This window comes from Castor canadensis, chromosome 15 (assembly GCF_047511655.1).
Source record: "Castor canadensis chromosome 15, mCasCan1.hap1v2, whole genome shotgun sequence".
Classification (NCBI taxonomy): Eukaryota; Metazoa; Chordata; class Mammalia; order Rodentia; family Castoridae; genus Castor; species Castor canadensis.
The window spans coordinates 18,429,482-18,454,954 of record NC_133400.1 but is presented as its reverse complement, the minus strand read 5'-3'; the positions used below and the strand labels follow the sequence as shown (position 1 = coordinate 18,454,954).

Below are 25,473 nucleotides of genomic sequence, written 5' to 3'. Positions count from 1 at the left end.
AGCTATGCCAGAAGCTTTACTGGCTTTTTCTTGTGTAATCCTTACCATTATGTGAAATACAATTATCCATCTTATAGAGAGAAGACTGTAGATGAGCTATTATTAATTCACCTGAGATTGCACAGCTACTAAGAAATCAAGACAAACCAGGAACTGGTGGCTCATGCCTGAAATCTTAGCTAATAGGGAGGCAGAAATCAGGAGGATTGAAGTTCAAGGCTAACCAGAGCAAAAAGTAACACCTTATCTAAAAAATACTCAACACAAAAAAGGGGTGGTTCAAGTGGTAGGCCACCTGCCTAGTAAGCATAAGACCTAGTCAAACGCCTAGTAAGCATAAGACCCAGTCAAACCCCAGGACTAAAACAAAAAAAGGAAAAATCAAGAAAAGACCTGAATCCAGGACAATCTAACTCTTGACTCAATCTAACTGTTCATCAAAAGCTTTCTTGTGCCAAGTGCCAGTGGTTCATACCAGTAATCCTAGCTACTCAGAAGGCACAGATCAGGAGGACAGTGGTTCAAAGCCAGCTTGGGCAAACAGTTTGTGAGACCCTATCTTGAAAATACCCATCACAAAAAAAGATGGCATAAGTGGCTCAAGGTGAAGGCCCTGAGTTCAAGCCCCAGAACCTCAAAAAGTTTCCCAGACTGTAAGGGAAACCACATGACTTCCCTGCCCCCACACCCCTGTGGGGTACTGGGGATTGACCCAGAACCTTTCCCATACTAATAAGTTCTCTATCACTGAGCTACAACAACATACCCAGGCCAACAACAAGCCTTTTGCTAGCATGAGGACACTGGTCCACTTGCCAGTGAGTAAAGCAACACTCTGATTATCCATCAAGCTCCTGGCACCTTACACCTGAGGAATATGCTTTCAGGATGGAAACTACTTTGGGTTTCTGGTCCTGCCTATGAGACTGAGGACCAGATCGTAAAACATGGTAACTGTACCAAAGACATGTAGTAAGCTGGACAGCCTTTTACTGATAATGCCCTGAACATTCTCACGGACTACAAACCTACGTGACAGTCCATGGAACAATCCTCCCTTATATCCTCAATGTACATTATACTCTCCTATCTCCCCTATGTAATAACCCTGCCAACAGTAAACCTATGTATATTTCAGTCTGTACCACCTCTTAGGATAATGATCTAAAATTACCCTTTATAAATCAGAGTGAATCCTCAGTTCTTATCGTTGGGGTAGTCTGAGATAGTACTTCAGGGATCAAACCTACTCTTACTTAATTTTTTTTTTTCAGAGCTATGGATTGAACCCAGGGCCTTGCACATGCTAGGTAAGCACTCTACTTCTGAGCTACAGCCCCAGCCCTGCCCATATTTTTATCATCCCAGCAGTTTCACAGGCTCTCATCGTATTACTATTTCCTCTCAGCTTGTTTCTTTCCAGCCCATTCTTTTGGTTTGGTTTTTAGTCCTTGGTCTTTGGAGCTGTTTACACAAAATATGACACATCAGGATTTCCTATAAGAAAAAAGAAAGCATATCATTTTGTTCCTTCCTAGCGATAGTCAACATTTTCTCAGCTCTGTCAGAGTAGCTCACTTTCCTCATCTTTAGAAAGCAGATTCCAAGGCCACTTGGACCCTATTCTTTGCTTGTAACTGATGACTCAGAGGTCATACAACTGTAAATATAGTTCATACACATTATAAATATGGTCTAGGTTATGTCCTTCCCAGGACACTACCTTATATTTGCCCACATTAAAGCCTTAGAATATCATCTTGTAAGTTATTCTTAAGACAAGATGGTCTGAGATAATGCCTTAGAGAAAGGTACTATGAAGAAAAAGAAGCTACGGATTTATTTTTAATTGTGGTGCTGGTAATTGAACCCAGGTCCTTGTACATGCTAGACTTAGCACTCTACCACTTAGCTACACCACCAAACCAAAAGCTAGGATTTTTTTGAAAAAAATTTTTTGGCAGTACTGGGATTTGAACTCAAGGCCTCATGCTTACTAAACAGGTTCTCTACTACTTGAGCTACTTGGCCAACTTTTTTTTTTTTTTTTGTGGTACTGGGGTTTGAACTCAGGGCCTACATCTTAGGCCACTCCACCAGCCCTTTTTTGTGAAGAGTTTTTTCCAGATAGGGTCTTGTGGAACTATTCACCAGGCTGGCTTCAAACCTTGATCCTCCTGCTCTCTGCCTCCTGAGTAGCTAGGATTACAGGTGTGAGCCACTGGCACCTGACTAGAAGTTAATAATTTAAATGCAAGTCAGCATCATTATTATTTCTGGTATCTAAGTTCCAAACTGTGCAAAGAGAATTGCAAAATGCAAATATCCTAGAGGTATCTGTTTGGTAATTTTCCTCTAAATCTGCCTTTTCCTTATGCTTCAGTCCTAATGTATATACAAGAGACAATTGGAATAATTTGGCTTCTATTAAAAAAGGAGTCATATGTAAAATTTTCAAATACTTCACACATTTCTAGAATAGTATCTAACCTAAGGCAAGTAACTGGGATTAGGAGTGAGAAAACTAGTATCCTGGTGTTGAGAAACCAAGCTACACCCTTTTCCATGTCTGCATTCAAGCAGCTGAATGTTCCTGAAGAAAATCTACATACTGGCCCATCTGGCTTAACTTTCAACTTATGATCACAAATCTTAAACGTGTACCAATGCCACCAAAGCAGTCCTAAGGAAAGGATAGGACTTGCTTTCCTCTCCCCTACATTTGCATCTTAACCTTTGTTATCCTTACTATCAGTGGAAGCATCCTATCCAAGGTCTATCCCTCTATTTCCTTATATTCTTCTGTGGATTTCAGTCCTCTGTGGGTCCAGCAAGCTGCCTCTCTCCTGTATCAAGAATCTTTTTCACCAATGGTGCATAAAAATGCTAAAAAGCCCCACGGTCCTTTAAAAACCTCTCCTCTGGGTCAAGATGGAGCTCTGTGGTTCAGCACTTACCTAGCATGCGCAAGTCCCTGGGTGTGATCACTAGCACGGAAAGGGGGAAAGGTACAACTCTCCTCTGACCTCATAACCTTTTGCACTATCACCAAATTTCTCTTCTCCCCTCACAGCAAAACTTCTCTCAAGTTGCCTGTATGTGCTGTCTCTATTTCCCCACTTTTCTGTTCACTCTTTAACCTATTCTAGTGTGGTCAATATCCCTGACTGACCCATATGAATCAGGTCAAAGTCACCAACAACATTCTATAGTAACCTCCAAGGTAACCAATTCAATAGTCATGCCTCTGGTTCAACTTTATCAGAACTCTCAGCTGCTGAAGCTTTCCCTTCTACTTGAAACTCTGTCCTTGAATTCCACAATTCAATACTCTAAATTTCCTTCTCTCTTCCTGCCCTCTCTCTAATGTTAGGGTAACACAGGATTTGGTCCAGAATTTTTCTTCTCTCTTTCCTTCAAGTCAAGGGTCATACACAGTCCACAGCTAAATTTAAACATCTGATTTAGTTGCCAACATTTCAAAAAATTTACATTTTAAAAAAAATCCAGACTTCTGATTTCTTCAGAGGAAAAAACAGTATCTGTCAATATTGGGCCAGCATTCTCATAACAGAGCAATCAGCTGCACGGAGCAGGTCCCTCGACACGAGGTTCGTTTGTTATCCACCACATCTAATGCAAAGAAATTGGGAATACAGTCCTGAGCCACATTTCCTTAAGTACCAAAACTCTCCTTAGGGAGCCACTAAAACACCTGGCAATCGGCGTTCTGTCAACTTCACCGCTGGTTGGGCGAGGTCCGCAGGCGCCTCCTGGGGAGGAGGGGTTGAAGGACTCCGCCCTCAGGGAACTTAACAGCTCCCGGGCAAAGACAAGAAATGCACATTTTAAAACACAGAATTACATCGTGCCAAATACTGCAATTCTTTTCAGCTAAAGACGACTGTTGTGGTCTGCGGCATACAAGCGTAAGTCTTCCGCTGCCTCTCCGGCTGAAGTGGCCTGAGGTCACCGAGAGGAGACCCTTACTCTCTTATCTAGCAGTGGTTTTAGGAGACTCTCTTCTAGGGCAGAGAGATAACCAAAAGCCGCTGGGCAAGGACAGCCCTTCTGCTGTTGCTCTTGGGTACTGTACTGTGTCAGAAGAGCTGCGAGCGCCAGGACACCCGTCGGGCCTTACTAGGTGGCTGGCCACAGAGCAGCGTTCGGAGGGCGGGTCCAGCCCGACTGAGGCGGAGACTGGGCGGGGCCGGGCCTAGGAGCAGCCTCAGCCTCACAGCCCAGCTCCGCGCGCGCTTCCTCCAGCCACCCCCACTCCTCCAGCCCTTAACGGGTTCAGGGGGCCCAAGACAGCAGCTAAGGAACCAGGTCAACCAGGCCAAGATCCGGGACCGCCCAGAGGCGGCGGCCTCCGTCCAGGAAGCCCCACCCAGCCCGAGCCCGGATGCCACCGCGCCAGCTGAGCCCACGCGCGACCGGGCGAGGGCGCGGGAGGGCGCGTGCGGCGTGACGACGCGACTCGCGGCGCGTCCCGTGACGCCATCGCGCCTGCTTTTGAAAGTTGGCGCCCGGGGCCGCCTCCCATGCTGCCCTGCGCCAACCCCTCCCCTCACCTTTCCTCCCCCGCCCTCCACTCGCCGCCCGGCCGGCCCCCCCACCCGTCCCTTCCCTTATCAGCACCCGCGGCCCCGGCAGCGCCGACGCAGGCGCACTGCACCGCACGTCCGCCATTTTGTGCCCGAGCCTGTGGAGCGATTAAACCGTGCGCGGAGCTGCTTCTTTGGCGGCAGCGGCGGCAGCAGTAGCCGGTGCGGGCACGCGGAGCTGGCCGGGGACGCCGGGTGGCCGGAGCGGTGGAGCGGCGGCGGAGCGAGCGCCGCGGGGGGTGTGGCGCGGAGGTAAGGGGGACCGGGGTGGAGGAGGTTTCGCGGGCCGCCTCTAGGTGTCACGATGGGGCCGCTCCGGTCGGCGCTGGCTGCAGCCCGGCGCCAGTGCCGCCGCCGGGGGGTGTTTGTCTCCCTCTACCGTCCCTGCTGCGGCGCGGCCGCCGCCATTGCCCGTCTCCGGCGCGGCCCGACCGCCCCCCCTCCACGCCCGCTCCCTAGGCCTCCCTCCTGGTGGCACGCTAGGCCTCGGGCAGTGGCGGCGACAGAGGCCCGCGCGCCCGGCGACTCCATTTTCCTTCCTTTGTTTCTGCCCTCGAGGCCGGCTCTTGGCCCGGCTAGTTGCCGGGCCGTGGCCCGCCCTCTGCCCTCCGCCCCTCCCGCGGCTGGTGTTCCCAGCCGAAACTCGGTCTCCGCGCCCTGGCTTCCGCGCTCGCCTCTCTCAAGGGTCTGGACCTTCTACCACTGGGCGCATAGCCCGGTCCCTGAGCCGTGTGGGTGTGGGGTCCCGGCCGGCGCGTCGGGTCCCGGCCGGCGCGTCTCGGGCTGCCCATCCTCCAGGTCCACCCGGTCCCGGAACCTACCCGGCCGCCTTGCGTGCTTCTCCAGCTGCTCGGCTGCTCTGCGGTCGCTCTCAGTCCGCGCGTCGTCGCTGCTGGTCTCCGTCTCCGCCGAGTGGCGCAGGCGGCGCTGCTGCGGCTGCGATCAGAGGGACCCCAGAGCTGCCGAGAGCTCCCTCTGCAAGGCTGGCTGAGCTGCTCGCGCCTCGACGCCGCCCGAGCGGGCGGGGGAAACGCGCGCTCGCCGCCCCCGCCGGGCCCCGCTGCGCCCCCAAACTCGCGCCAGGGCTCCGCGCCCGACCCGAAGGGTGCAGCCCCCCCACCCCCCCATGGTGGGCGGAAAAGACAAGAGTTCGCTCAAGTAGTTTTTCTCCTGCCAGGCTTGCACTCGCCAAGCCCTTGGAACGATAGGCAGCCCGACTTTGTGCGCTCAGAGATCTCAAAGGGACCGAAACTTAATTTCACTGGTCTCAAGTGACGTGACCAACTCCTGATTTCGGGAGTATGGGCTGGTTTCCGTTGATTTAGGCGACCCTTCCACTATAAAAAGTCCGGACGCCAACTTCATACACCACTTTCTACCTGATGCTCTAGGGCTAGGCGAAGGCAATTCTGCCCCTGGATTGTGCAACCTGATCTAAAGCGCCAGTAGGGCAGAATGAATTTATTCTTGACTCGACTGGTAATTTGCCCATACGCTGAAATGTGAGGGTTGATGTTGTAATTGAATCTTGGGCCACTCGATGCGGATGGTTTATAAATATCTACGCCTAAAGTAACTCCTCTTTAGTAGCTAACTTCCTGTATTCCTGAGTTCAGCATTAAGTAAACATTCGAGGGGAGTCCATACTTTTGAGTTCAGATCAACTAGGAAAGTGAAACCCCCCATAAGGAAAAGAAGTTAAACAGGCCTGTACTTGGTTTTAGTCTGTCCTTAAGTCCTCTTGCGTCATTAGAAAGCTTCCTGGGTTAAATTGCCAGAGTTTTCTCATTTTGTTTTTTCCTCAAATATTCTAATTCCCTTAGAGAAGAAAGTCTGGGTTGACATTTTTAACTTTTTTTTTTTTTTTTTTTGGCGTTACTGGGGTTTGAATTCAAGTCCTTACACTTGAGCCACTCCACCAGTTCTGGGTTGACATTTTTTTTAAGACGGGAAAGTTATGTTAATTTATGAAGAGGGAGACAAAATTGTCTGGTCCAGTGTATGTAATCTCAGTCTGTAAATCCTGCAGACCGTCTGCAACAATCCATATGCAAGGTTTTCAGCATCTTTTTTTTTTTAATGAACCTCAATGTGGCCTCACTAGCCACATTGAAATCTTATGCTACTTTATGTTTTGTAGTGCTGGAGACCAAACCCATGGTCTTGTATGAAAGCTAGGCAAATGCTTTCCCAACTGAACTACACTCTTAGCCCCTCAATATCCTTTTTTGAATTCTACAAAGTTTTCTGCTCTCCCTCATCTCCAGTATAATTGCATTAAGTAGGTAAAAGCAGTAGTGTTAATGGAGTGTTAGGCTTGGGACTAGAAAGACTTATAATATATTAGTCCAGTTGTGTAATTTATTGCATTCTTTTGTGTTTTAGTTTTACTGTCAAACTTATGGGTGACCAGTGGTATATGTTATTTATTAAAATAAGCTCCACACGGATTAAAAATTGAAATGCAGTAGGTTTGTAATGGAACGAAGAGCAAAGCTTGATAGAATTGTACCCCACAGTTGGGCACCGGTGGCTTCTGCCTGTAATCCTACTTGGGAGACAGAGATTAGGAGGATTGAGGTTCGAGGCCAGCTCCTGCAAATAGTTGGTTAGACCCCCCCCATCTCCAAAATAACCAGCACAAAATGGACTTGGATGTGCTGCTCAATCAGTAGGACGCCTGCTTTGCAAGTGTGAAGCTCTGAGTTCAAACCTTAGTCCCATCAAAGGAAATATTAATGAAAGAATTGTGCTCCACAGACTGTGTACATTATTTGTGCTGTATTAATGATATAAACCTTGTCCACACAGTTGGTATCCTTTGAGATTTCTGTATAGCAGAAATTATACTTTTTTTTTTTTTTAATTGTTGGTACTGTGGTTTGAACTTGGGGCCTCACCCTTGCTAGGCAGGCACTTTACCACTTGAGCCACTTGCCCAGCCCTGTTTTTGTGTTGGGTATTTTTGAAATAGGGTCTCACAGACTATTTGCCATGCTGCCTTCAAACCCCGTCCTTTGGGGGGGGGGGAGAAAAGGGGTAGGGAGGAGCAGTGACCCAGCAGTGTATGCACATGTGAATAAATGGATATTAAAAAAAAAACAAAAAAACCCCACTCCGTCCTCATCTCTGCCTCCCGAGTAGCTAGGATTACAGGCATGAGCCACCTACACCTGGCTACTTTGTTTTTGTTGGAAAACTAAATCTACAGAAAAAATAGAGGATGAATCAATATGTGAAGATAACTCAAAGGACTTGTTAAAATCAGTAGTTTAGGGCTGACGGAGTGGCTCAAGTGGTAAGAGCACCTGCCTAGCAAGTGCAAAGCTGTGAGTTCAAACCCCAGTTCTGCAAAAAAAAAACAGACACCAGTAGCTTTTGCTTGTAATCCTAGCTACTTGGGAGGCAGAGATCAGGAGGATCATGTTTCAAGGCCAGCACAAGCAAATAGTTTTCAAGACCCTATCTCAAAAAGAAAAATCCATCACAAAAAAGGGCTGGTGGAGTGGCTCAAGGTGTAAGACCTCAGTTCAAGCCTCAGTCTACAGGAAAAAAAAAAATAGTAGTTTGATTACAAGAATGTTTGCCTATGTTAAAAAAACATTCTGCTTATTTAAGAATAGTTACGAATGTTAACCTAGGGATCCATTCAAGCTACATAAGAAAACTCAGTCTATGCAAAAGCTACCCTTAAGATACATTCACATTCTAGTAGCTGTAGGATTTTTGTTTTAAATGATATTTAGAAATGAGGGTATCCACCTGAGACTTCTGAGTGGGTTGGTGAGTTCCTTAGAGGCCAGTTGTGGCCTGACTGAGGCGTTCTATATACTTGTAGGAAGATTTTTGTAGAGATTTTTTTTTTTTTTTTTTGCTTTAGGGATGCTGCTGGCATCACAACTATGCCCATGTCATCCACTTCTCTCTCTCTTTTTTTTTTTTTTTTGTCATTTTTGATGCTGGGGATTGAGCCTAAGGCCTCCTACATGCTAAATGTAGCTCTACCACTGAGCTACACCCCAGCCTACCACATTACCCACTTCATAGGCTCCATTTCATTTTCTTTTTTTTTAATTGGCAATTCCCTTTTTTTGGTAGACATAGGGTTTAAACTCTGGGTGTCACACTTGCTAGGCAAGTGATCACTTGAGCCCTCATCTTTTTTTTTTCTTTTTTTTAAATGGAAGCCTAACTTGATTATCTACTTTATTTACTTGTCTTGGCCCCAGATGACTTCAAGGTGTTTTCCCAAAAATTAGATTCTTTTTCAAATAACGATGTGCCAGGCACGGTAGCAGTGGTCCTTCCTTGTATACAGTAGGCTGAGGCAGGACAATCTTCTGTTCAATGCTAGCTAAGTATCAAGATCCTATCTTAGAACACCAAAAACAAACAAAACTTCTGAACTTTATCTAGTCACTGTCTTCATATGCTCCCTCTCAGTATTTTTGTGGATTTTCTTAGTGATTTCATATTTGAGTATAGAGATGTGGCATTGCTTATATATCTCAAAGGTAAGGATATATTTTTCCATATGTAATCTTCATTTGGAATTGCTGTTAGAATTTCAGGGGTGTAAAATTCCATTCCCTTGAAGCATGGTAGTGATATATGAACTCCAGTGAATACAGGTGTTTCTGGCCAGCCATGGTGGTGTTTATCTGTAATTTCAGCAGTTGGGAGGCTGAGGCAAGAGTGTCTTGAATTCCAGGCCAATCTGGGTTAGAGACCCTGTGTGTGTGTGGGGGAGGGGGTTGGATTAAATACACTGATCTTCTATTTGTGTTGTAAACTGTCAACAGAGGAGACTTCTCTTTAGTTTGGTCTGAGAAGGTATATCACCTTTGTTTTGTAGGCTAGTTAATGAGATGGATTTCCTTTTAGTTGGTACTTTATATGCCAAATCTTTGGAAACTGCTGATTTTGAAAGAGGTCTCCCTTTGTACTTGATGCTGCCCTCAAATTCTTCCTGCCTTAGCCAACTGAATGTGGATTGCAGCTGTGTGCCATCGTCTTTGGAAATTGTTTATTCAGATTTAGCGCTTAAGTTTTACTTGGTGTTTCTTTTTTTTTCCTGTAGAGGTAAGTTCCACTCTACCATTGCTTGGAACTTTACGGTTCATTTTGTAATTTAGGGAGGAAAAATGTAGCAAACAAAGTATTCCATTATTTAACTAAAAAAATATATTTGCTGTACTTCAAAAGTCAGTGAAAGCATCCCCCCCCACCGTAGTTATCTTATTAAATTGAAAAGTAGTCTTGTGTAAACTAATCAGTAAGACCACTATTTACTCAAGATTAGGAAATAAAACTGTTCAAGAACTGTTACCATAGATAAAAGAATTTTTGGTAGTTTGAATATATGTGCTGTAGATTATAATGGAGTACTATTCTGATAATTACAAATCCTTTTAATCCTTTATTTTTCTCTTTTGACTCTGGGGGTTTTCACATGGTAAAGAGTAACATTTTATTTTCTTTTTTTGGCTATACTGGGGCTTGAATACACTGCTTCATGCTTGCTAAGCATATACTCTGTCGCTTTAGCCACTCCCATCAGTCCTTTTTGTAGTCCTTTATCCAATGAATATCTGTCTTAAAAAGTGAGTGTTTTGTTATTGGCTTGATAGATATTTATGGAAATGGCTCAATTAATGACAGCCTTTTTTGAGCTAGGAACCTTTTTTTGGGAGGGATTGGGATTTGAACTCAGGGCTTTGTGCTTGCAAAGCAGTCACTCTACTGCTTGAACCATACCTCCAGCCCATTTTGCTCTGGTTATTTTGGAGTTGGGAGTCTCAGGAACTATTTGCCGGAGATATCCTCAAATTATGATCCCTCCTGATCTCAGCCTCCCAAGTAGGTAGGATTATAGATGTGAGCCACCAACACCCGACTGAGACAGGATCTTGCTCTGTAAGCCAGGCTTTCCTCAAATTTGCCATCCTCTTGCTTCCACTTCCCAAATGCTAGCATTACAAGTGTGCACCTCCATGCCTGGCTAGATGTTTCTTTCCCAATTACATCAATCTTCAGTATGTTCTCAGTTTTATTTTTCATGCTATGTGGTGCATTTGTGTGAATTTAGTGTTTCATAAAATGATTTTTTTTTAAATCATAGTCTTAAGATATCTTTACTTTTTATTCTGTATCTGATGATAATTCTTCTCTTTTAGAATGATCTCAGACCTAAAACCAAAGAACAAGATGCACTAGTAGACAGATTGCCGACCAAGGATTTGGGAGCTAGTTCTGTTATCTGTCCTCAAACTGACTTCGCAGCCACGGAGAGGTAATTGCTATTTCTTTTTCTAAGCTCTTTTAAATGAATAATGTAACCCTCTTGGCTAGAGGCTTTGCTTGGTAATTCTTTGGTATAGGCGATGTAAGAAATTGGGTAATTGAGAGCATATAGGCTTTAAAGTCATAGTCCTGGGTTTAAAACTCTGCAGGGTCACATACAAGCTGGGTGGCACAGGGCAAGTTACTAATCTGGTCTATTCCTAGAGTCCTCATTTGAAAGAGAATAATACCAATATTAGAGTCTATTTTGGGGATTAATAATAATGAAAATAAATGAGTAAATACCATTCTGACTATAAACATAGGAAAACATCAGGAAACTTTCTACAGAAAAGCCTTGGATTGTATATTTTGAATATTAGCAGATGACCTGAAAATTCCATGGCCTTGGGGCAATTTGTAATTTTGATGAGGAATAGATGGAATCCTGTTCTTTAGGAAGCTGGTATCCTGGATAAAAACAGTCTTAATTTGAGTTAGCCTAACTGATGGCCTATGTTTGCATCAGAATGTGATAGTCATTACCAGTTTACTTTAGCTTATAATTTCTGCTGTAAAATATTATGGGCATTATAGGGGACTTGGAACAGGCCTTTCATAAATATTGGGGTCTGCTTTTCTTTGGGATCTCTAAAGCAAGTAGAGTTCTGGGTGTAAAAGTTACATCTTTTCAGACTAACAGAAAGTATATTTTTTTTACCCCTAGAAAAATGTGAAAATAATTTAATTGCCCTTGTATAATGGCAAAAAGGAATGTAGAGGTGGAAATTTCAATTGCTAAAATTAGGTAAGATTATATGAATGAATTGTCTTAAGTGACTGCTAGAATTTTTGGGGCGGGGGGGGTTGGTACTGGGATTTGAACTAAGGACTTCTCACTTACTAGGCAGGCACTCTACCACTTGAGCTACTCCATCAGCCCTTTTTTTGTATTGGGTATTTTTGAGGTAGAGTCTCATGAACTATTTGGCTGGCTGGTTCCTGATATCTGCCTGAGTAGCTAGGATTGCAGGCTAGAGTTGTTTTTATAAGCTATGCCTAAAGCACATAGAGAAGAAGTACAAACTAGGAATGAAAACTCTATTCTTCAAGTCTCTGTTTTCCAAGTGGGCTTGCTCCAGAAGTAACTTATTCCCTGCAGGTTCTTTTAAGGAATGTTGACACAGACTGCATACTAATAAGTGGTTGAAAAGAGAATACTCATTTGAAGAACTGTTGAGAAATCTTGACTTAAGAGTTTAGGAAATAGGATTTTAGGAATGTGACTACTTGTAAGTGTTGTGGCTAGCTTAACGTGTTTAGATCCCTGTTCTCAAGTTGGGATATGATAACCTGGTATGATTCTGGGGCATTTGAAGCCACAAGATAAATATGACTAATTTTCTTGGAGCTTCAATTATGCTAACTTAGGGGGAAGTGAGTTAAGTAATTTAACTGAAAGTAATTAAAAATATTGTTATATTTAACAAGTTTGCATTTTAGGAGAAGGCTGCAAAGTATGTAACTGTCTTGAATAACACAGGTCTTCAACAGAATGAGGCATGAGTGCCTGGGGTAAGAAGGGCTCTTTGTATAGGTACCACAGTAGAAATATTTGAGAAGCAATACTTTTCAGCTATTGAACAATTCCTTACATTGTCCCTATAGTAGTCTACTATACAATATAGAAGTTAGATTGTATTAAGTAGTACTCGCTTGCATATGTGCTCTACATATACCTGACATGCACAAGAAGATTCCTAGATGACTAAATCAAGTTAAAAGTTACCAAGACCATTCCAATGATAGGATTATAATTTAAAAGAAGAAAAGAAGAAACAATGCACAGAATCAGGTGTAAAACTATAATGCAAATTCTGTAAGACAGAATTTTGGGAATATTATACTAGCTCATTCTTTTTTTTTTTTTTTTTTTTTTTTTTTATTTTTTTCTTTTTTTTCCCCAGTACTGGGGTATGGAATTCATGGCTTTGCACTTATTAGTCAGGCGCTCTCCCACTCAAGCCTGGCCTCCAGCCCTTTTTGCTTTAGATTTTTTTTTTTTTTTTAGATAGGGTCTCTCTTTATGTCTGGCCAGCCCTCAATACTGGGTTGTCTCCAGAGTTGATGGAATTACAATTAACCAATCTTGTTTTGTGGTGCTGTGGTTTGAACTAAGGGCTTCACACTTGCTAGGCAAGCACTCTACCAGTTGAGCCACACCTCCAGCCAGTTAACTCAATCTTGGTGGTACTGGGGTTTGAACTCAGTGCCTTGTGCTTGCTATAGGCAGGCACCTATTATTACAGTCATGACCCCCAGCAATTAACTCTTTTTTTTTTTTTTTTTTTTTGTGCTACTGGGTTTGAACTCAAGGCCTACACCTTGGTCCACTTCACCAGCCCTTTTTTCTGTGACAGATTTTTTCGAGATAGGATCTCTGAAACTATTTCTCTGGGTTGGCTTTGAACTGTGATCCTCCTGATGTCTGCCTCCTGAGAGCTAGGATTATAGGTGTGCGCCACCAGTGCCCAGTTAGCAATTAACTTTTAACAATTTATACTGATTTTGTTAACATTTCCTTTCTCCAATTCAGGTTAAGTAATCCATCATAAAATAACTATACTAAGCTTTGAACCTATGACTTGTATGATAATTCTTTATAAGCAGCTATTTGTGTTTTGTGTGCTTTATAATTAGTATTGTTACTAATATATTGGTTTTAATTTGACACTTAAGAATTAGGTTTTCTATGTTGATAATGCCTATTGTTTAAACACAGGCTTTATATTTGAACCTAATCGGTTTTAAATATACTGAAGTGTGACTTCTGAAATGATGTAAATTAGATCAAGCCAGATTTACTCCTGCAGTGTCTAGGAGATGCTAAGGATGGACCAAGGGCCTGTGCTTTCTAGGCAAGCTAACACTGAGATACATCATAGCCTTTTTTTCCTTTTGTTTTTTTGAGAAAAGGTCTCGCTATGTAGCTCAGGTTGGCCTCAAACTCAAAATCCTCCTGTTCAGCCTCTAGTACTGGGATAAAAGGTGTGAAGCACCACACCCAACATGCTGTATCTGCAAAATACACTTCAGTATATTTAAAATTTGTAAATAAGTGTGGGAAGACATGATCAGCTATAGGATTTTGTGGAAGATATTGGGAAAGGCTTTCTGGACAAGAGACCCTAATTAGGGATAACAGAAAATAGAAAAGCATACAATTTGATCTTAACCATTTTCGGGTACCAAGACCTATACTTGTAGCCTAATAACAATATGTCCTATTACAAGTTCAACAGGATTATGGCAGTTAAATTAAGTATATACATGTTTATAACTGTAGTGTTCTACATAGAGGTCAAATGATTTTAGCCTTTAGCATTAGTTGCTCATATATTACGTTAAACTGAACAGTGGTGGCCACCACACAATACAAAAATTAAATGAACTTAACTTAGAATATTATAGATGAGGAAAAGGGTAGGGTTCCCCCCCCCTCCCCAGAAAATCGTTGAGCGGTAGAGAAATGGATAAATTGACAGGGTCACATCTCATGTGATTAACCAGCAAAATTCTTATGATGAAGGACTTTTAAAAACATAGTATTGACTGAGCATGGTAGTTCACAACTGTAGTCCCAGCACTTGAGGGGATTAAGGTGAGAGGATCACTTGAGCCCAGGAGTTTAAGACCAGCCTGGGAACATAGTAAGATTCTTATCTTTAAAAAACAAAACAAAAAAACAATAATGAACTGGGGTTATGACTCAGTGGCAGAGTACTTGCCTAGCATGCTTGAAGCCCAGGGTTCTGTCCCCAGCACTACAAAATAAAAAACATAATACAAAGAAAATAAATTGCTGTTGAATAAAAGTAAAGAAAAACTCAAAAAGCAAACATGGTACATAACAAGAGCTTAGCAATTTTTTTTTTTTTCTTCACCACTAGGGTTTGAACTCAATCTCGCACTTGCTAGCCAGGCATTCTTCCTGCTTGAGCCACTCTCCTAGCCCTTTTTTTACGATGGGTTTTTTCCAAGATAGAGTCTCTCGAACTATTTGCCCAAGACTGGTTCCATCAATGATACTCCTGATTTCTGCCTCCTGAGTAGCTAGGATTACAGGTGTGAGGCACAGGTGCCGGGCCTGTTTGTATTTTGAGATAGGGTCTTACATTGTAGCCATGTTGGCCTTGAACTCACTATTGTAGCTCAGGTTGACCCTGAACTTGTGATTCTTCTGCCTCAGCTTTCTCAGTGCTGGGATACAAGTGTGTACCACCATGCCCACCTAGTAAGTAATTATTTGAAACTGTCTAAAATAAAAAGACCAAAAGACCAAGCTCAAGCAGTAGAGGTCCTGCTTTGCAAGCTTGAAGCCCTGAGTTCAAACTCCAGTTCCAACAAGAAAAAAAAAAAATAGACATCAGAGCATTAGTCAAAGGCCAGGTGTACTGGCTCACATCTGAAATCTCATCTGCTTGGGAGGCAGAGATCAGGAGGATTATGGATTGAGGCCAGCCCAGGAAAAAAGTTAGGGAGACCCCTCTCAATAAGCTAGGCATGGTGGTGTGTGCTTATGATCTCAGCTACAAGGGAGACAATAGTTAGGAGGATTGCAGTCTAAGGCCAGCTTGACACCCTTATCTGAAAAATAACTGACAAAAAAATTGGGAGGTGGGGTGTGACTCAAGAGGTAGAGCGCCTGCCTAGCAAGTGCCAAGCCCTGAGTTCAAACCCAGTACAATCCCCCCACCCCCCAAAAAAATCAAAACAACAAAACTAGTGTGGGAGACTGGGTATATGGCTCAGTGGTAAAGCACTTGCCTAGTATGTTCAAGGCACTCAGTTCAATCCCAGCCTTACAATGGCAATAACAACAAAACTAGTAGTGTGAATATGGTTAGGTTTGGCATGACTCTCTTGGTTTTGCATAGTCTATAAAACAAAGTTATTTTGTAATGTGAATTTTTTCTTTTAGGTTAGATAAAGCAGAGTTAACAAATTTTGGCAATAACAATATTCAACAATAGGGAACTGGTTAAATTATGTTGCATCCATATAACTAGAATCTCATGCAGTCATTATGTATAGAAATACATTGAAAACCAGGCGTTGTTGGCTCATGCCTGTAATCCTAGCGACTTGGGAGACTGAGATCAGGAGGATTGCCAGCCTTTGGGAATAGTTCAAGAAATTCCGGTATCTCCAAAATATCCAAAGCAAAAGTGAACTGGAGATATGGCTCAAGTGGTAGAGTGCCTGCTTTGCAAGTGCAAAGCCCTGTGTTCAAACCCCAGATCCACAAAAAAAATTATCACTTAGTTTTACTCAAAAAGTATTATCTAGATGTCTTTTGCTTTTTGTTTTGTTTGAGACAGGGTCTTGCTGTATAGCCCAGGTTAGCTTTGAACTCCAGATCCTCCTGTCTCAGCCTCTGTAGTGCTGGAAATTAGAGGCATGCAGTACCACGACAGGAAGTTCTAGACTTCTTTTTTTTTTTTTTTAATAAATGTTAAACGAATTAATTATTAAACTAATAAAGCATCAATATTAACTAATTACTAATTTAAGCAAAGTAAGGGTGATAAATATACATAGCCACAGTCATTAACTGTTGGTAACTGTTTTGGTCTTTTTCCTTTTTTGTTTTGGGAGGAGTACTGGGGTTTGATCTCAGGGCCTCATGCTTGTTAGTCATATACTCTCTTGAGCCACTCCACCAGCGGGTCTAGACTTCTCAAGGAGTTGAGAACCTGACTAGCATACTTCCAGAAGTGCAAGCAGAAGAACCCTGCAAGCTTGGTATCTGGCCAAGTGTAAGGGGAAAATGGGATGCAGGGGCTGCCTTGCAATTTTCCTTATCAATTTTTTTTAACTTTTTAAATATCACCCAAGTAATGTTTAGTTTTACTTTTTGGGACAGTAATAATTTGAGAATTATGCTAGAGCCAAAAGAAACTTTTACTTTCTTTCCTAAAGGTAGATACTATTAATAGTTTGGTGTGTTGATTTATGGGCTTTATTCTGTGCTTTTATCAATAGGCATGTACATGTAATATTTTTTATAAAAACCCAAAATATAAATGTGTTGTACAAATTTCTGTAACTGACAAATTTAATATAAGTACACAGAAAGGGTAGTATTTCAAACAGTACAAAACAGTAATGAAAAGTAACACTTCTCCCACCTCTCATTCCTCATTTTTCTTCTCCAGAGGCAGTAAGTACTAATTTTCCATATGTTCTTTTAGATAAAATTCTGTGCATATACAAATACAGGTGTGTATGTGCTATTTAAAGCAAGCACTCTACCGCTTGAGCCACACCTCCAGTCTTTCTCGTGGTTATTTTAGAGAAGGGGGTCTCACCAACTATTTGCCCAGGCTGGCCTTGCACTGCAGTCCTCCTGATTTCAGTCTTCCAGGTAGCTAGGATTATAGACAGGATCCACTGGCACCTGCCCTTGCTTGTATATTCTTAGAATAAGAAATGATATGTACAAAGGCAGGGTAAGAGAGACTACTCAAAACAGTTCAGTAAGGTTAGAGTAGAGTAGCTGGTGGAGTGGCTTAAGTGGTAAGAGCACCTTTGGAACAATTGTGAAGCTCTGAGTTCAAACTCTTATGCTGCAAAAAAAAAAAAGAAAAAGTAAACTTAGATTAGAGGAGAATAATTTGTTGATCTAGTCCTAAAAGATGCTATAGGCCATGTGAAAGCCTAAGACTTTTCAACATGGGGGATTTCAGAAAGGAAGTCTCTTTCTGGATAATGGACTTACATTTTAAGTCCAATATGAAAAATGGATGGAAAGGGAGCAAGAGAGGAAACTTGCACTGTTCCAGCTCCCCCTCCTACTCTCCCTCTTCCTCCCCACCCCTCCCTGACTGGTCTTGAACCTCATTCCTCTCTTAATAGCTAGGATTATAGATGTGAGCCACTGTGACTGATGAGTGCAAAGATTTCCGGAAGTGAGCCACTGTGACTGATGAGTGCAAAGATTTCCGGAAGACAGTTTATCTATTTAGAAACTTTTTTTTTTCCTTGCCACTGCCCCTCCAGAAACCTTTTTGATCCTGCATGTGTTCTCAGTAGTAGATATTTGCTGATTTAGTGATTTATAGAGTTGTACATCTTAGCTAATGGTTAAGTAGATTATCCTGCCAAGTACATAGTTATATAAATGCTCTATACATTTTTCACACTGAAATTAAATTTCCTATTTCTTTCTTTGGAAGAAGTGGATGATATAGATTATAGCTCCCCAAATATGGAGGGAGGAAATTGAGTCCTAAAATGTCCTAGATTAGGACTTATGAAGAAAAGAGCAGATATTTTAAGTCTGTGTGGGAGAAGTAACTTTTAGTTTCTAACTTTTTTTTTTTTTTTTGACAGTGCTGGGGATAAAACCCAGGGCTTTGTATAGGTTAGGCAAATGGTATACTACCAAATACATTCCCAGTCTAGTTTAAAACATATTTTAATAGAGAGATTGTGTCTTATGGTGGACCTTTTTTTTTTTTTTAACAAGATGGGGGCTCACTGTAGCTCAGGCTAACCTTAAACCCTTGATCCTCCTACCTCACCCTCCCCAGTGTTCAGATTGGTGACCTCTGCCACCGCACTGGGTCTTAATAAGCTTTTTTTATTCTTCCCTGGAGTGGTTCTGAATAGTCTCTGGGTTACATAAAAATTCCTGCTGCATTTGGTTCCCTAGCTATTTAATTCATGAACATTGTTTTTTCTAACTCTTTTTGACAGAAGTCTGTGTTGGTTGTATATATTAGGAAGAACAATGTAGAAGCTGTACATTATTGGTCTTAAATATTACAGGCATTAGGATCTTAAGAGTAATTGTTGGATTTTTTTTTTTTTTTTGCAATGGGGATTGAACCAAGGGCCTGACACATGCCAGGCGAGTGCTAAGTCACTGAGATATATCCTCAGCCTCAGAATTATTTTTCTTAAGTTTAAAAAGTTTGAGTTGGCTGCCATGGCTCTTGCTTATAATCCTAGCTATTTGAGAAGCTGAGATCAGGGGAATCAAAGTTCTAGGCCAGCCTGGGCAGGGAATACATCAGACTCCTATCTTAACCAGTATCTGGGCACCTTGGGTATGTCATCCCAGCTACAGTGGGAAGCCTAAAATAGAAGGATTCTGGTCCAGGCCAACCTAGACAAAAAGCAAAATAACCAGAGCAAAAAGGGTGAGAGGTGTTGATCAAGTGATAGAGAGCCTGCCTAGAAAGTATGAAACCCTGAGTTCAAATCCCAGTACCCTGTCCCCAAAATGGCTGGGTATAGTGATGCATATCTGTGATACTAGAACTTCAGAGGCTGGTTTAAAATAGCTAGACCCTATTTCCAAAAAAAAAAAAAAAAAAAAAAAATTTGTCCACATATTTAAGGCATTACTAGACCCTGATGGCTGGCTGTTGCTAATGTTCTGTATTTGATACCAGGACTTTAACATTTTGGGCTTATTCATCTTTCTGTATAACCCACGATTTTTCTGAATTCCTTGATAATCTCCCTGTTATAAGGACAGATCATCCTTGGGAGGTTAGTGTTGATTAGCACCTGTGTTTTTGTGTAGTCAGGTTGGACCACTGAATAGTCTGTTTTTTTAATCACTACATTTTGTTTTGCTTATTTAAAAAAATCATGATACAACAAAGCTCTGGCAAATCATGGTCACTATCACATATTCGAAGCAAGTGTAAGATACAAGATTTACATTCATAAGAGTATGATAAAGAACTATGTTAAAAATAGAGGATATTCCAGTTCTTTTTTAGTATTTGTATTTCTTGTTTGTATCATAACTTTCTACTCTTAAAATTTTTTTGTAATGAAAGTGATAGCAAAGTTTATTAGGAAAGGAATAGAAAGTGGGTCATCTCTAGGGTGAGAATGACAATATTATAGTATGGATGATTAGAATAGAGATACTTTCAGGGTGAAATGGATGGTTTCAGAAAGAGGTCGAAAATGCCCTACTCTTAAAATTTTTGGTTGTAAGTACATGTTGTGACTATAAAATTGTGGTTCTTGGTTTCCTCTTTGGAATATTTTTTTTCCAATTTCCTTTTGACCAGGTCTTTGCTTCTTGTTTTATCTTTTACATATTTATAAATAAACTTTCCCTTTTCCCTTCCTTATCTTAGTTAAGCCATTGGCTCCATTTCAATTTCTTTTTCTCTTTTCTTTCTTTCTTTTTTTTTGTAAGCCAGGGGTTTGCTGATAGTCCAGGCTAGCCTCAAACTCTATTCTTCCTCATCTTCCCTAGTGCTGAGATTGCAGGCAAGAACCATATCTGGCCCATTTTCTTTTCTTTTTTTTTGTGTTTCTAAGAAGTAACCAGGTTAATAGATTATTTGCTTTAGTAACCTAATACTAGTTCAAAGCAACATTTTGTTTCTTTTTTTGGTAAAACGCCTGAATGTAGTGTGTCCTATATACATGTATCTTTTTTTTCCAGATTTTTCTTGTTCTTTATAGATATTGAATAATGCCTTACCTATTATTTATATTTTATGCTACTGCAATGTTTATTCATGGTAAAAAATCATTTATTTGCTGTACTGGGGATTGAACTCGGTTTTTTTTCTTTTTTTGTAACTTTATTTTTATTCTTTTCAGAGATTATATTGCTGCTAATTACCATTATGCTATTTGGTACAGATGTGCATTGTTGAATGTAAACTGTTACTTTCTCATTCAATGTTAATCTTAAAGGAAAGTCTCTTTACTAAATAAAAATAGTCTTGGTTCTACTAAGTGGTCTTTGTGTTTTTGAGTTATAGAGACAGTAGGGAAGTGGCCACATGGTTGTTGAGATACATTGCAAAACCATGAGAAGTTCACCCTATCATGTGTGTTCATTTCTCCTCTTTCTGGGGGTGCTGGGATTTGAACTCAGAACTTCTCAATTGCTAGACAGGCGCTCTACCGCTTGTGCCATGTCCCAGTGCTTCTTTTTCTTTTTTTTTTTTTTTTTTCCGTTTTACCTTGAGCTTGTCCTTAAAACCTAAGAAATCATTTAATATTGGTTGTTCCCAAGGATAGAGATAACATTTCAGGACAATCATAACTAGTTTTGAGATGGACTGTAGATTTTATCTAAAGAATGAACAAAAAATTCTTAATAATAACTATGTAGCCAGGTGCCTGTGGCTAATGCCTATAATCCTAGCTAACTGGAGGATTGCTGTTTGAGGCCTGCCCAGGCAAATAATTGTTGAGGCCCCATCTCCAAAATAATCAGAGCAGAAATGGACTGAAGGTATGGCTCAAGTGGTAGAGCATCTGTGTTTAAAGCCTTGAGTTCAAAGCCCAGTTCCACCAAAAATAAAACAAAACCTGTGTAGACCTATATTTACAGTGAGTACTATTATATTCTAGGTTAGTCACTTCCAGACCATGGTCAACAGAAATTCTATATGAGAATCACCTGGGGGCCTGTTTTTGTTGTTTTGCAGTACTGGGGTTTGAACTTGCCATTACACTTGTCAGGTAGATACTCTGCTACTTGAGCCGTACCCCGAGTCTGTGTTTTTGTTTTTGTTTTTTGAGGCAGGGTCTTCTTGTACAGCCTAGGCTGATCTCATACTCAAAATCCTTCTGCCTTCACCTCACAAATGTTGGGGTATAGGCATGTACCACCATGCCTGGCTACTTGGGACCTTTTGATGTAAGGTATACTCCCCCCTCCCCCCACCAGGCCTTCTGAATCAGAATCTGATTTTTTTTTTTTTTAAGCTCACCAGGTGATTCTGATGCAAACTAGATCTGGAAAGGACTACTTAGGTAATATTTGCTCACACATCTGTAGAAAGAACTGTTAAATTGTGTAAATTTTACACTGTGTATGTAAGAATTTTTCCTGTCATGTGATATATAGTGATAAACTTGCCAAAGATTCTCTGGAGTGTGATGAGATCTGGTGGTCCCTGGTATAGTCATCCTTAGGAGGAGAAGGAGAAGTGAGGCGTAAAGTTGTTCTTTACCAGCACAGTGTCATTCTAACAGTAGAAAGCAGAGAGGAACCAACCTCTTACTGTGGCACCAGTGTTGTCTTCTAGATAAGCATCATCTTCAGTTTTCTGTATAAATGATCAGTAAGAGAAAGAAAAGGGCTGCTATTAATGAAGGGCAAGTGTTTAGTATAATTCATCTTAGTTACATTGAATTTCTTCACACAAAATTTGTCTGGTTCACACATAAATAAGTTTCTGTTATATACAGTTCCCTCTGCTAGAATACTTCTGTCTAGTTTGCCTGGCAAAGTCTATCTCATCCTTCAAGATTCAGCTTGGTTCTGGTGGCTCATTTCTGTAAAACCTAGCCATTTGGGAGGCTGAGATCTGGAGGATCACGTTTCCAGGCCAGCCAGTACAAAAAAGTTTGTGAGACCCCATCTCAGTGGAAAAAAAGCTGGGTGTGGAGATGGGTGCCTGTCATCCTAGATACATGGGAAGTATAAGTAGGAAGATGGTGATCCAGGCTGGCCCAGGCAATAAACCCGAGAGCCTATCCCAAAAATTAAACTAAAGCAAAGAGGGGTGGGGATAAGGCTGAAGTGGTAGAACACCTTCCTAGCAAGCATGAGGCCCTGAGTTCAAAACCCAGTACCACCAAAACAAAAAAATCCAGCTTTAGCCATTCCTCTCCTTGAAGGCCCCCCTCGCTGTTTTTGGTGGGACTGGAGTTTGAATTTAGGACTTCACACTTGAAAAGTGGTGCTCTATCACTTAAGCCATACTTCTAGTCCATTTTGCTCTGGTTATTTTGGAGATGAGGTCTGGTGGGCTAGCCTTGAACTGAGATACTCCTCATATCAGCCTCAAATAGCTAGGATTACAGGCATGAGCCACTGAACCTGGCTGAAGCCCTTTATTCACAGAAGTCCTCTGCGCTAAGGTGTTGAGAAGTGTGTTAACCCAAGTTACAGCACTCATCACATTAGATAGCTATTTGTTCTTCTGTCTCTTTGCCAGGTGAAGAACTCTCTCTGAACTCTCTCCCTGGGTGAAATTCAAAGTTTATCTGGGAGTAAACAGTAGTACCACAGTACCAGTGAGCAACTGCCTCCATTGCCTCTGCTCTTTCTCTGCTATGTTCACTGGTGTACAGTAACCTTATATTTTACTTTTCCAATTAACTTGCAAAAGAGCTGTTTAGGACTTTTTGTTGTTGTGGGACCGGATTTGAATTTGGCTTTGTGCTTGCAAAGCAGGTGCTCTACTACTTGAGCCATACCTCCAGTCCTTTTTAAAAAAAAAAAAAATTTAAGAAGAAATTAATCTCTGTAGCCAGCATTAGGTACTTTTTGTTTAAAGGTTAATTTAAAAAATATATATTTTATTTTGATGGTACTATTTTGAACTCAGGACCTTGCACTTGCTAGGCAGGTGCGCTACCACTTGAGCCACTCCACCAGCCCAGGAGTCAATTGTTTTTAATGTAAGAAAAACAAGGCAGTTTTATAACCTGGGCATGGTGGCACATGACTGTAATCTCAGTACTTTCTAGGGAGACTGAGGCAGGAGGAAAGTAAAAAGAATTTACAATTTTATGGCTGTGGTTATATATAATTTCAGTGATACAATGGTAGTGCTTACCTAGCATGTGCCCCTGTGATTCCCAGCACCACAAAAGAAAGAAGGGGGGAGGGGCAGAAAAAAAAAACAATTTTACTTCTGTTTTAATTCTCAAAAGGAAAGAGAAAAAAGCCCTAAATGCTTGACTTAAAGTTAGTGGCAGAAAAAAGAGAGACAAGAGGTATACTTGTAGGTAAATGCCACTTCAGATGAAGTCTGCTTCTTATTCCTGATCACCATGAAAAAAAATGGTCACTGTTATTTCCCTGCTTCTTGAATGGAGTCATTTTTCCCTCTTAGCCCCTCCCTTTCCTTTGCTGTAGTCTGAGGCTTTCCTGTAGTTGTCCATATCTATTAATGGTTGTGGTAGTTTGGTTTGATTTAAGTGTTCAGATGAGATGGTGGTGTATACATTTTCAGGAGTAGCAGAATAAAATGGTTATTTCTATTTGACTTTTTTTTTTTTTCTGGGGTTTGAACTTGTCTTCCTCCTTGCTAGGCAGATACTTTATGGCTTGAGCCATGCCTGCAGCCCTCTATTTGAATTTTAAACCTAGCTTTTATTCTAGTAGCTTGAATGGTTTTTATTCATTTTCTTTAGTGTCCTGCATTTGGTAAAAATGATTTAGTTTTTCCTTTTGTTCTCAGTAGAAACTGGTTTGTTTGTTTGTTTGTTTGTTTGTTTATTTATTTATTTATTTATTTATTTATTGACAGCACTGGTGTTTGAACTTAGGTGCAACTTGACCTACACCCTGAAGCCCTTTTTGCCTTAGTTATTTTTCCAATAGGGTCTTGGGTTTATGTTCCCACCTACCTGAACTGCAGTCCTCCCGTTTATGCTTCCCAAGTAGTTGGAATGACCGGTGTGCCACCACACCCAGCTTTTATTAGTTGAGATGGGGTCTCTAGGACTTTTTGCCTGGGCAAAAAAGATCTTCTCAACCTCTACTTCCCAAGTAGCTAGGATTATAGGGATAAGCTGCCACACCTGGCTTCTGGATACTTAGTTTTAATTTCTTTTCTCTTGTCATGATAACAATTAATGTTCCTTATAATCAGAATACCAGAATAGGAATGGGGCATAATGGTGCACATATGCAATCCCAGCACTTGGGAGGCTGAAGGAGGAGTATCACAAGTTCAGCCAGCCTGGGCTTCATAGTGAGTTCTAGGCTAATATATGCTACACAGTGAAGTTCTTTCTCAAAAAAGGAGGGAGGGTGGCTAAAGGTGTGGCTCAAACAGAGTGCCAGACTTGCAAGTGCTAAGTCCTGAGTTTAAGCCCCACTACCACCAAAAAAAAAAAGAAAAAATTAAATCAGGTGTGGGGGTGTGCACTTATAATCCTAGTATTTGGGAGGCTGAGGTAGGAGGAACAAAAGTTTGAGGCCAACCCTGGGCTACATAGAAAGCTCAAGGTAGGTGAGGCCCTATTTCAAACAAATAAAGTACCAGGGCTAGGCTTTTCTGTCAGAATTTTAAATTGTGGGCCAGGGATTGAGACTATGGTTCAAGTGGTAGAGCCCTTGCCTAGCCAGTAAGAGTCCAAGTTCAATCCCTAGTACTGTGAATAAAATAAAATAAGCAATAAATAAATGAAGAAGTAAATAAAGATCTGGAAAAAGAGAAAGGCACAAGGTTAGACCAGTTGTTGGGTGACTTTCATTTTATACTGTTTCAGAATTGTTGTGGCTTATGAACGCTTATAGAGACTTGGCACTGCTATTTCTTGCCAAGATAATATACATTCTTCTCATGTCCAGGAAAAAAATTGGGGTTTTTAGCAATCAATTAATTGTCCCTTGTAACAGAAGTAGTATGTTAAACAAAAAGTTGTGATTTGAGGGGGTGGGGGCAGGGGGGGAAATGAACCAAGCCTTGTATGCACATATGAATAATAAAAGAAAAAGGGAAAAAAAAGTTGTGATTTCATTAAAAATAGATCCCTGGAAAGTTTTCCTCTAGGAGTAGTCTGACAC

The 25,473-nt window shown here is 41.4% G+C and overlaps 1 protein-coding gene across 4 annotated transcripts in view; it reads left to right on the top strand.

Moving 5' to 3' along the window:
• The first annotated feature begins 3,795 nt into the window (after positions 1-3,795).
• The window catches only part of Ctcf (CCCTC-binding factor), a 58,751-nt gene continuing 37,073 nt past the window's right edge, over positions 3,796-25,473 (top strand). Inside the window, exons 1-3 of one of the 4 annotated variants that reach the window (XM_074055837.1) lie at positions 4,653-4,859; positions 10,784-10,899; positions 11,617-11,697. The gene's annotated coding sequence lies outside the window, so the exon portion shown is untranslated. Of the gene's footprint in view, positions 3,930-4,652; positions 4,860-10,783; positions 10,900-11,616; positions 11,698-25,473 lie in introns of those variants that run through there. The other 3 variants (XM_074055836.1, XM_074055838.1, XM_020171113.2) reach the window with 3 other exon arrangements.